The sequence below is a fragment of the Giraffa tippelskirchi genome, chromosome 2 (assembly GCF_054371585.1).
Source record: "Giraffa tippelskirchi isolate mGirTip1 chromosome 2, T2T-mGirTip1v1.2.pri, whole genome shotgun sequence".
In the NCBI taxonomy this organism is placed as follows: Eukaryota; Metazoa; Chordata; class Mammalia; order Artiodactyla; family Giraffidae; genus Giraffa; species Giraffa tippelskirchi.
In genome coordinates this window covers 237,334,683-237,346,704 of record NC_137276.1, presented here as the reverse complement: position 1 = coordinate 237,346,704, position 12,022 = coordinate 237,334,683, and the positions used below count along the sequence as shown (strand labels likewise).

The 12,022-nt window shown below is 38.9% G+C and overlaps 1 protein-coding gene and 1 non-coding gene across 2 annotated transcripts in view; one reads left to right on the top strand and one right to left on the bottom strand.

Moving 5' to 3' along the window:
- Positions 1 to 12,022, bottom strand: part of KCNH8 (potassium voltage-gated channel subfamily H member 8) — a 444,159-nt gene that overhangs the window by 204,326 nt on the left and 227,811 nt on the right. The gene's annotated exons all lie outside the window — the stretch shown is intronic.
- On the top strand, positions 11,188 to 11,259 carry TRNAH-GUG (transfer RNA histidin (anticodon GUG)). The gene has a single exon. It is a non-coding gene; the product is annotated as a tRNA-His (tRNA).

Sequence of the window (12,022 nt, the reverse complement as noted above, 5' to 3'; positions counted from 1 at the left end):
TTACTGCTGTGTGCTGGCAATTTAAAATAATTTCACTGACAAAACAGTCCTCCTCAATCTCAAATCTTTTAATAATCTTGATTCAAAACAATTGCTGGGGTTATTGCTCAATTTTAATAATACATGTAAGTTTCAAAATTAGCACATTTATAGCACAATTACAGGCTGGAGAGAATATATTTCCAAATCTCTTATCTAACAAGAAACTCATCTCCAGGATACAAAAAGAACTCCCAAAACTCAACAATAAGAAAACTTAACAATTCAATTAGAAAATTAACAAACACATGAAAAGGTATTTCACTTAAGATGATGGAGAATGGCAGATACTCACATGGAAAGCTTTCCACCATCACTCGTCATTAAGGCAATGTAAACTGAGACTATAACTAGATGTCACTGTACGCCAATCAGGAGAGCTAAAATGAAAAACTGACAATACCAAAGTTTGGTGCAGAAGTGGGGAAACTGAGTGTTTCACATACTGCTGATGGGAATGTAAAGTGATGATCGCACTCTGGAAAATAGCTCGGCAGTTTCTTGAAAAACAACAACTTACTATATACTTATTCATACACACCAGCAGTTATATTCCCGGGCGATTATCCCAGAGAAATGAAAACTTATGTACACACAGAAACCTGTGCACAGTTGCTCACAGCAGCTTTATCTGTAATAACCAAGAACAGCAAAAACCTCAAACGTCCTTCAATCAGTGAATGGTTAAATAAATTGTGGTATATCCGTACCATGGAATACTATTCAGGAATAAAAAGGAACAACTATCATTATATGCATAACTTGAATAGATCTACAGGACCTTATATTCAGCAAAAAATGTTAACCTCAAAAAGTTACATACTACATTATTCCATTTACATAACATTTTCTAAATGTTGGGGAACAGACTAGCCATAATCAGAGGGTAGGGACTCCTATGACTCCATAGGGGTAGCAAGAGGAAGACATATGCAGGGATGAAATAGTTATGTGTCTTGATTACCGCAGTGGTCACACAAATACACGCATGTGATGAAACAGCACAGAACTATACTCACATAATGTCCCAATGCCAATTTCCTAGTGTGGGTATTATACTCTAATTATGTAAGATGTAACCATTGGAAACAATTGGGACCTTTTTCTCTCTCTACTGTCACTGAAAATTCCCATCACTCTACACCTATTTCAGAAAGGGAAGTCAAAGAGATTTTCAGGTTGCATCTAGATATTGGTTTATTTTTACTGATTTTTAATAAGTATGGAGATCTTTTAATTGCTTTCAACATGTGAGAATCTAAGAAGCATGGAAACCTGGGGGCTGGTTTTTCATGCTCAGCAATGCTGGTGGCCCAAGAGCCTGTATCAGTTTGAGAAAAGAATCTTTCTTCAAAAACATATTACTTCCCTTTCAATTCTGGTGTACCCCAATGTTCATCGCAGCACTGTTTACAATAGCCAGGACATGGAAGCAACCTAGATGTCCATCAGCAGACGAATGGATAAGGAAGCTGTGGTACATATACACAATGGAATATTACTCAGCCATTAAAAAAATACATTTGAATTGGTTCTATTGAGATGGATGAAACTGGAGCCCATTATACAGAGCGAAGTAAGCCAGAAAGAAAAACACCAATACAGTATACTAATGCATATATATGGAATTTGAAAGATGGTAACGATAACCTATATGCGAGACAGAATAAGAGACACAGATACATAGAACAGTCTTATGGATTCTCAGGGAGAAGGTGAGGGTGGGACGTTCTGGGAGAATAGCATTGAAACATGTATATTATCATATGTGAAACAGAACACCATTCCATGTTCGATGCATGAGACAAATGCTCAGGGCCGGGGCAGTGGGATGACCCAGAGGGATGGGATGGGGAGGGAGGTGGGTGGGGGGTCCAGGAAGGGGAACACATGTAAACCCATGGCTGATTCATGTCAATGTATGGCAAAAACCACTACAATATTGTAAAGTAATTAGCCCCCAACTAAAATAAATAAATTTATTTAAAAAAAAAAACAAAAAAAACATATTACTTCCATCTGAGACAGGCTGGGACCTGGGACCTTTTCTGCCAATGGTTGCACGTAGACAAACCTCTCCTCCTCTGAGAACAACGAAATACAAAGAAACTATAAAGGACTAAAAATAACTGAGTGCTTGTGCAGGTAGGGCAAATTATAGACAACGAGACACAAAAAGACCAAAAAACCCGATTGCTACTTCTGAAGAGCAGGGAGTAAAAACAAGGTGTCCGGAGAAAAATGAGTATACTGTGCATGCACCAGGCACTCTACCAAAGGGGTGGGCAGACCGCCAAAGCCACCCCTCCCCTCCCCTCCAAGGCTCATCCCTGCTTCCTCCCCCATCTTGGGGAGCGAGCGGGGGACCTCCTGCTTGTCCTTGCTCCCCATCCTGCCACAGGGACCCCAAGAAAGCCTCGTCTGAATTTCCTGTCTGGGCTTTCTTCAGTTTCTGTTCATTGCAAAGGCCAAGAACCCTGATTGGCATCACATTTATCACAAATTTGTTACACTGAACTGATCTTGCCAGAATAATACACTTGACTACCATGTGCCAGAAAATTTATTATAAAATATAAAATTTAACACACCTACAAAGCAAATGTGTATGTTTATATATCTGTCACTCATATATTTCATGAGACATAGATGGTTTATTATTATATTACTAATATTTAAAATAGAGCTTAGCATATACTAAGCAGTTAATATTTTTAATGAATAAGATAAGAAAATACTTCCCTATTATACATTTTGTATAGATTATTTATTTGAATATCTATTGATTAATGGGAATCTGGATGTTATTATCAAATAGTCACTGTCACCATCATCAATTTCACCTCTTGGCATTTTTAGTCTATTTTTCAGAGAAATCTTTACAGACTAGAGACTGTATTTTACAGTCATATATATTTTACACTACTTGTGATGTAATTATTTTTAGTTTATTTATATTATGAAGCAAACAGTTAATTAATATAACATATACACCAAAAACCAAAACAAATCAGACATGTGCCGCTTGTTTTCTGGTTGGTACTGATCTTAAATATCTAAATCAGAAAAAATATTTTATATATATAGAAAGACTATATATATGGAAAGATTATATATAGAAAGAGTAAATATATAAAGATTATATATAGAGAGAGGATGCTGCTGCTGCTGCCAAGTCGCTTCAGTCGTGTCCAACTCTGTGTGACCCCATAAATGGCAGCCCACCAGGCTCCCCCATCCCTGGGATTCTCCAGGCAAGAACACTGGAGTGGGTTGCCTTTCCTTCTCCAATGCATGAAAGCGAAGAGTGAAAGTGAAGTTGCTCAGTCATGTCTGAGTCTTAGCAACTCCATGGACTACAGCCTACCAGGCTCCTCCGTCCATGGGATTTTCCAGGCAAGAGTACCGGAGTGGGGTGCCGTTGCCTTCTCCTGTATAGAGGATATATATATATATATATATAGAAAGATTACCCAGTGGTTCTGTTTCTCTGTAGAATTCTGCCTCTGACATACTCCCATCACCCAGCTTCAAGTACGAATACATGTATTGTCTTATTTAGTTCCATCCACTTTACTCATTCAGATTTTAGGGGGGCAAATTCAAGGCATCATATCTTCCTGTCTATCTACATACATGTAGTCATACACATGACTAAAAGTTGTTCAAACAGAGTAACAATATCTATCATATAAATATATAACCATAATATTTCAATATTACTAAATATCTGGTCACTGAGTAACTCTTTTAGGAGTAACTTTTTAGATTTTTTTTTTAATAAACACATTTTATTGAGGTACAGCTGACTTACAGTTCTTCGGGTGCACAGCAGGTGATTCAGTTATACAGACACACGAGTCATTTTTCAGATTATTTTCCATTATAGGTTATTACAAGATACCAACTATAGTTCCCTTTGCTTTTTAATTGGGATCCTTAGATTCCCAGGGGTTAGGGAAGGTGTTTAAGGGAGGTAGATGCCCTGAGTGTGAAACAGGAAAATATCACCAGGTAACATACAAGGCTAAGTCCCATTTCTATGTGTCTATTTTATGAAATGGACTTCTGAAGGATATTTTATTAAATGAGCGAACTCTTGCCATTTAAAGAAAATGTAAATTACTAGATAAGTAAATGAGTCAAAATGAAAAAGTAGTATGTGAAAGGGGACAGCAGAGGGCAACAGGGGAGAGCTAAATTAGGAGTTTGGGATCAAGACATACACACTGTTACATATAAAATACACAGGGACCTGCCACATTCGATACACAGTGCTATGTATAAAATACACAGGGACCTGCTGGGTAGCACGGGGAACCACATTCGATACACCCTACTATGTATAAAATACACAGGGACCTGCTGGGTAGCACGGGGAACCGTACTCAGTATCGTTTAGATGCCTCTAATGGAAAGGATCTGGGAAAGAATACATTTATGTACGTGTGTATATAAAGCTGAGTTACTTTGCTATATACCTGAAAATAACACAACATTGCGAATCAGTTATACTTCAACTTAAAAGAAAAGGTTAACTTTTTAAAAAGTAGAATTAATTCTACTTTTTTTTCAAACTAGGAAAAATTGTACTTAGTAGAGAAGTATGCTGGATAATCTTTTGTTCTAGAAGACACACTATTAAGTGTTTAAAAATCTTGTTACTCAAATTTAGTACAGAGAGAGGGGTAGGTCAGTTACTAACTGTAGCTGGATGTCTTTATTCATGTAGCTGTTATATTCACTTCAGTTATTCTGTGTACAGAATTTAAGTAACTGAGGAACGTCTGGGAGGAGTCTTTATCCAAGAATTGAATAAAGAGACAAAAGGAGAATTGTTTCAGAATTCAATGGCAGGACTTCAATTTTCTTTGAATAGACTCCTTATTGAGTCTGAGGAAGGTAGAATAATGCCAGAGGATTAATACAAGATCAGGTAGTTTTCTCCTGGGAGTGAGAAGCAGAAATATCTAAAATAAAAGTCTGAGAAGTCCAAGTAGTAAAACAGCAGGAAATAAAGTAAAGATACTGAAATAAACTAATACTAAGAATTTTTTAAGTATTAATAATTATAATAGAGTCTAGGTATGAAGACCAAGGTTATCTTAAGTTGCCATAAAAAGAAATAAAATTTCTTGCAAAGCATAAAAAAATAAATCAAACTACGAAGTGAGTTGAGTTATTCATTTTGATATTTGTTACAGCAAATTTATATTTATCTACTTTTAAATGTTGAAAATTGTTGCAGCTGGATAACAAATGCATGGGATTTTATTGTAATATGCTTTCTACTTTTTTCATAACAAAATATTTTTAAAGCATACTAAAAAGACATCAAAGTTTGTGGTCATAATCTAAGTAAGTACCAAACCACTAGCCATTTTGAATCTTAAAAGTGACCACTGCCTATATTTGAAAATTAAAATATGTGAATCTTAAAATTAGAAAAAAAAATTCACCAAGAAGATAATACAGGAGGAAGAGAGGCAAATGAAGAGAAAATATTTGCATTTTTAAAAAAACTATGTTTCTTAACAATACTGGTAGAAACACATTTTCAGAAAATATCACAGAAACAAAATGCTTTGATGAGTGATTCTTTAAATTCGTGAAATTGTCTTTCAGAAATTAATTCAAATAACTGGACCAAGGCTGGGGTAATTATCTTTTAATGAGAGAGTTGTATGTATACAAATCAGAAATAACATAGCAGTTTGCCACAGGACCCTGCATTTCTTCATTTCTTTCAGTTAAGCTGAGTGTTAAGAGAAAACAGACTGGAAGAAAACTTTAGTCTCAGTTTATTGGGATCATGTTATAAAGCTTAATTTTAACTCTTAAAAAATATTAGAGTGATTTAGAAGCAGAATATATGAACTCACTTTTGCTTTTGTAGTTACAGCATTTTAAAGGCAGAAAGGTCAAACAAATGGTGTTTAGCCATAAAATCTCTAATGGTAAGAGTTTTGGGATTGGTAAGAACTGACCTCTAATTATTTACTCTTTTAGGACATAGTTCTGACAATATTTATCCAGGACATAAATAAAAACTCAAAATGGATTAAACATCTAAATGTAAGACCAGAAACTATAAAACCCCTAGAGGAAAACATAGGCAAAACACTCTCTGACATAAACCACAGCAGGATCCTCTATGACCCACCTCCTAGAATATTGGAAATAAAAGCAAAAATAAACAAATGGGACCTAATTAAACTTAAAAGCTTTTGCACAACAAAGGAAACTATAAGCAAGGTGAAAAGACAGCCTTCGGAATGGGAGAAAATAACAGCAAACGAAGCAACGGACAAACAGTTAATCTCAAAAATATACAAGCAGCTCCTGCAGCTCAATTCCAGAAAAATAAATGACTCAATCAAAAAGTGGGCCAAAGAACTAAACAGACACTTCTCCAAAGAAGACATACAGATGGCTAACAAACACATGAAAAGATGCTCAACATCACTCATTATCAGAGAAATGCAAATCAAAACCACAATGAGGTATCATTTCACGCCCGTCAGAATGGCTGCTGTCCAAAAGTCTACAAGCAATAAATGCTGGAGAGGGTGTGGAGAAAAGGGAACCCTCTTACACTGTTGGTGGGAATGCAAACTAGTACAGCTACTATGGAGAACAGTGTGGAGATTCCTCAAAAAACTGGAAATAGAACTGCCATATGACCCAGCAATCCCACTGCTGGGCATACACACTGAGGAAACCAGAATTGAGAGACACGTGTACCCCAATGTTCATCGCAGCACTGTTTATAATAGCCAGGACATGGAAGCAACCTAGATGTCCATCAGCAGATGAATGGATAAGGAAGCTGTGGTACATATACACAATGGAATATTCAGTTCAGTTCAGTCGCTCAGTCGTGTCCGACTCTTTGTAACCCCATGAATCGCAGCACGCCAGGCCTCCCTGTCCATCACCAACTCCCGGAGTCCACCCAAACCCATGTCCATCGAGTCGGTGATGCCATTCAACCATCCCATCCTCCGTCGTCCCCTTCTCCTCCCGCCCCCAATCCCACCCAGCATTAGGGTCTTTTCCAATGAGTCAACCCCTCGCATGAGGTAGCCAAAGTATTGGAGTCTCAGCTTCAACACCAGACCTTCCAATGAACACCCAGGATTGATCTCCTTTAGGATGGATTGATTGGATCTCCTTGCAGTCCAAGGGACTCTCAAGAGTCTTCTCCAACACCACAGTTCAAAAGCATCAATTCTGCGGTGCTCAGCTTTCTTCACCGTCCAACTCTCACAACCATACATGACCACTGGAAAAACCATAGCCTTGACCAGACGGACTTCTGTTGGCAAAGTAATGTCTTTGCCTTTAATTTAAAGGCAAAATTTTGCTATCTAGGTTGGCCATAACCTTCCTTCCAAGGAGTAAGCGTCTTTTAATTTCATGGCTGCAGTCACCATCAGCAGTGCTTCTGGAGCCCCAAAAAAATAAAGTCTGACATTGTTTCCACTGTTTCCCCATCTATTTCCCATGAAGTGATGGGACCAGATGCCATGATCTTAGTTTTCTGAACGTTGAGCTTTAAGCCAACTTTTTCGCTCTCCTCCTTCACCTTCATCAAGAGGCTCTTTAGTTCTTCTTCACTTTCTGCCATAAGGGTGGTGTCATCCGCATATCTGAGGTTATTGATATTTCTCCCGGCAATCTTGATTCCAGCTTGTGTTTCTTCCAGCCCAGCTTTTCTCATGATGTACTCTGCATATAAGTTAAATAAGCAGGGTGACAATATACAGCCTTGACGTACTCCTTTTCCTATTTGGAATATTACTCAGCCATTAAAAAGAATACATTCAAATCAGTTCTAATGAGGTGGATGAAACTGGAGTCTATTATACAGAGTGAAGTAAGCCAGAAAGAAAAACACCAATACAGTATACTAAAACATATATATGGTATTTAGTCAATCGGTAAAGATAACCCTGTATGTGAGACATCAAAAGAGACACAGATAAATAGAACAGTATTATGGACTCTGTGGGAGAGGGCTGGGGTGGGATGATATGGGAGAATGGCATGGAAGCATGTAAATTATCATATGTGAAACGAATCGCCAGTCCAGGTTTGATGCATGATACAGGGTGCTTGGGGCTGGTGTACCAGGATGACCCGGAGGGATGGGATGGGGAGGGAGGTGGAAGGGGGGTTCTGGAAGGGGAAAACATGTACATCCATGGTGGATCCATGTCAGTGTATGGCAAAACAAATAAAAATAAATAAATAAATAAATCTAGCAACCACACTAAAGAAAAAGTCCTTAACTATTCTAAATATATCAAATATTATGATAGAAGCAGAATTCTCTTATTCACATTTATTTACTTTTAATGCTTAGTCACACATTGGTTAGGAGTTTCTTTTCTGAAAATTCTAATTGTACAAAATAATGCATGAATCAAGCAAGATAATGTGCTGTCTTCAACTCTGTCCTCTCAAAAATTGCAATCAGTCAATTGTCCATAATCAGTGCTATTAGCTTCTATTTGTTCTTCCCCTGCACTGCACCCCCCACTGCCCCTGCAGAGGATTTATCAAGCCATTGAGTAATGCAATACCTGGAATCTCTCACAGATGATGTGGCCCTTAAAACAGGTTTTTAAAGTTTTGCATGTTGTAGAAGAACTGATGTCAACATGTTTGTTTTGAAAAGTGCCAATGGTTTAGTTGTAATTATAGTGCGTGTAATTTGGAATGAGTAGTTGGGAGCAAGATGGCTTAAAATAACCCCAAAATCATTATGGAGAGTAAAATCGGTGGGAAAAGAGTTGATAAACCTAGATTAAAACACAAGGCTGTAAAATATTAGGCACCAGAAACACAATCTTTTGGAAGATAAAGGGTTTCATGTGGATCTAGAAACAGGCAGTGAAGATGAATTACGAGGCAAGAGGAAAACATGAGTTGGGGCTTCGAGGTAGCAGTAGCGTGATATATTCAGGAAAGAAAAGGTAATCAGCATAAGAAAATAGTAATCTTCAAAATGCTCTATAAAGCTTGGAGCATTTTTGGGGGAAACTGTCAGAGGGCTTAGGATGGATGCCTTAGATTATTATAAGCAGTGTCTAAAAAGTTTTAAAAAAATTTTCTCTTCCAGATAAAGGTAACAAATAGAAAAACTGGGAGAGAGTGGCATAAACAGGGAAAAAATAGAGGAATTAGCATCTATTGCATTTCAGCTATTCACTGTGGATAAACTCTATTAATATAAACCTTGTGTTAACCCAATCAGGCAGGCTTTATCCTCTTTACTCTTAGATGAGGTAGGATTGCTGGTATACCTGGCTCTGCATCACACAACCAGGAACAACTGCGGCATCACTTGCAGGTCTGCATGTCTCTAAAACCCATGTGTTTTCCACTAAACACACGGCATTAAAGAGAATGATGACCACCACTTACAATTTATACACTGAAAATCCATTGATTTTACTGATCCTGACAGGAAAACATGAAAAGGGAGTCAGAAAAAGGAGAGGTGGAAGATGGGGTGAGATGGAACGGTTTCCTGGAGAGTGCTGGATTATACGGAACAGCCACCAAACCAGCCTCACGTTCTTACCCACACATGCCCCCTTCCTATCAAAACACAAGGTCAGCTTCCTCTCCTTTTAATTTGTCCTGTGACTTATGAAGCTTTTCTATTTTCCCTCTTTGGATGCAGCCTCTACGCAAATAAGCGAGGGCTCAACTTCTGAATGACAGAGAGTGATAGATAAAGATGGAGCTACAGGGAGACAGACAGAGAGAGAGAGAGGGCGGGAAAGCTAGACAACTTCCAGTCATCCATCCTCCTCCATTAGGGCACCAACGGTGTGAAGTCCTTTAGAATTTTCCAGCCCCATCTGAGATCCAAGTTAATAGCTACATGAGTGACTCCAGCCAGTACGACTTGGAACAGAAGAACCACAAAGCCTACCCAAAGAATCACAAGAAGTAATACACAGTTGTTGATTTCAAGTTTAGGGGACATTTGTTATGTAGCAAAGGCTAACTGATGCACCTAGATTTGGGATGCTGGAGTGGAGAAAACAAATCAGCAGGAAAAGATGAAAGACAAGCAAAAGCATAGTGTTACCTTAGTCTCCATCTGTATAATAAGTCCCCTATGTACAAACAAGTTCTATTCTGAGATGATGTTCCTAAGTCCAATTTTTTTGTAAGTCAAACTAAGCCTGGGTACCCAACTAACACAATCGACTGTATAGTGCTTTACTACAGTAGATTTATAATGCTTTTCATACAAAGAATACACAACAAACAAACACAAACAATAAAGAAAACATTTTTAAATCTTATGGTACAGTACCTTGAAGGCTTCCCTAGAAAAGGAAATGGCAACCCACTCCAGTATTCTTGCCTGGGAAATACCATGGACAGAGGAGTCTGGCGGCTACAGTCTATGGGGTCGCAGAGAGTCAGACATGACTGACTGACTAAACAGCAGAAAACAGTGCCTTGAAAAGTATAGTAATACAGTACAACAGCCGGCAGAGAGGGGCTGGCGAGTGGACAGGCAAGAGGAGGAACTGGCTGGAGGGGGAGGAGGCGGGAGACGGTAGAGCTGAAGGACCGTCAGCAACAGGAGACGCAGGGCGCGCTGCAGGGTCGCTCATCCCTGAGGCGGTTGGAAAGCAGGTTCACATCTTTGGGAGGGAGGTGGGAGGGAGGTTCAGGATGGGGAAATTATTAAAGTATTAAAAAATTAAAAAAAAAAGAGAGAGAGCTCTCAACTTGAAGGATCATAGGGGTGAGACTTACTGTATTCATATTCCTGCTCCCATATCTGACATTAAAGAATGCCTCTCCTTAGATAAAAATACTTCCTGAAAGAGTGACTTGACTTCTTAGCAAGGATTAGTTGACAACAGCCAACAGAGCACCAATATCTGACACACGATGGAGGAAAAGGCTGCATTTAAGCCTGACGCAGAAAGAGGAGTAAGAAAAGCACCAGAGAATTCAGTTCCGCAGCGCCTTGGCCCTGCCCCCTCTAGTCAATATCACGACCGTCACCTCCACAATCACCTCCAACCACAACCATGTATCCTGATCATGACTGATTCACAACCACCTATTTTAGGCAAATATTACCCTAGATAGCATCTAATTAGGGCTTCCCTGGTGGCTCAGATGGTAAAGCGTCTGCCTGTGATGCGGGAGGCCTGGGTTCGATCCCTGGGTTGGGAAGATCCCCTGGAGAAGGAAATGGCACCCCACTCCAGTATTCTTGCCTGGAAAATCCCATGGACAGATGAGCCTGGTAGGCTACAGTCCATAAACATCTAATTTGTTTTTTCTCTAGTTCTCACAGTGACATTCTAAGGTAGACATTGGCACATTTTAAAGATAGTAAAACTAAAGCTCAGTAAGTTTAAACGACTTTTCCAAATCCATGTAGCTTACAAGAGGCAGCGTGGCAATGAGCACCTGTTGTTTTTCAGTCACTCAGCCACGTCTGACTGCCTGCGACCCCATGGACTGCAGCACGCCAGGCTCCTCTGTCCATGGGATTCTCCAGGCTAGAATACTGGAGTGAGTTGCCGTTACCTTTTCCAAATGAGTACCAATTTGTTCTGCCCAATTCCAAAGCCTTTGCACTTTCCCTTTATCTTTGAGTTTCTCATAATTTATCGGTACTTCATTCTTGAGGACTGTCAGTCTCAAAAAATTTTTTAAACAATTGGTGGCAGAAAGTGAAGAAGAACTAAAGAGCCTCTTGATGAAAGTGAAAGAGAAGAGTGAAAAAGTTGGCTTAAAGCTCAAAGTCCAGAAAACTAAGATCATGGCATCTGGTTCCATCACTTCATGGGAAATAGATGGGGAAACAGTGGAAACAGTGTCAGACTTTATTTTTTCAGGCTCCAAAATCACTGCTGATGGTGATTGCAGCCATGAAATTAAAATACGTTTACTCCTTGGAAGGAAGGTTATGACCAACCTAGACAGCATA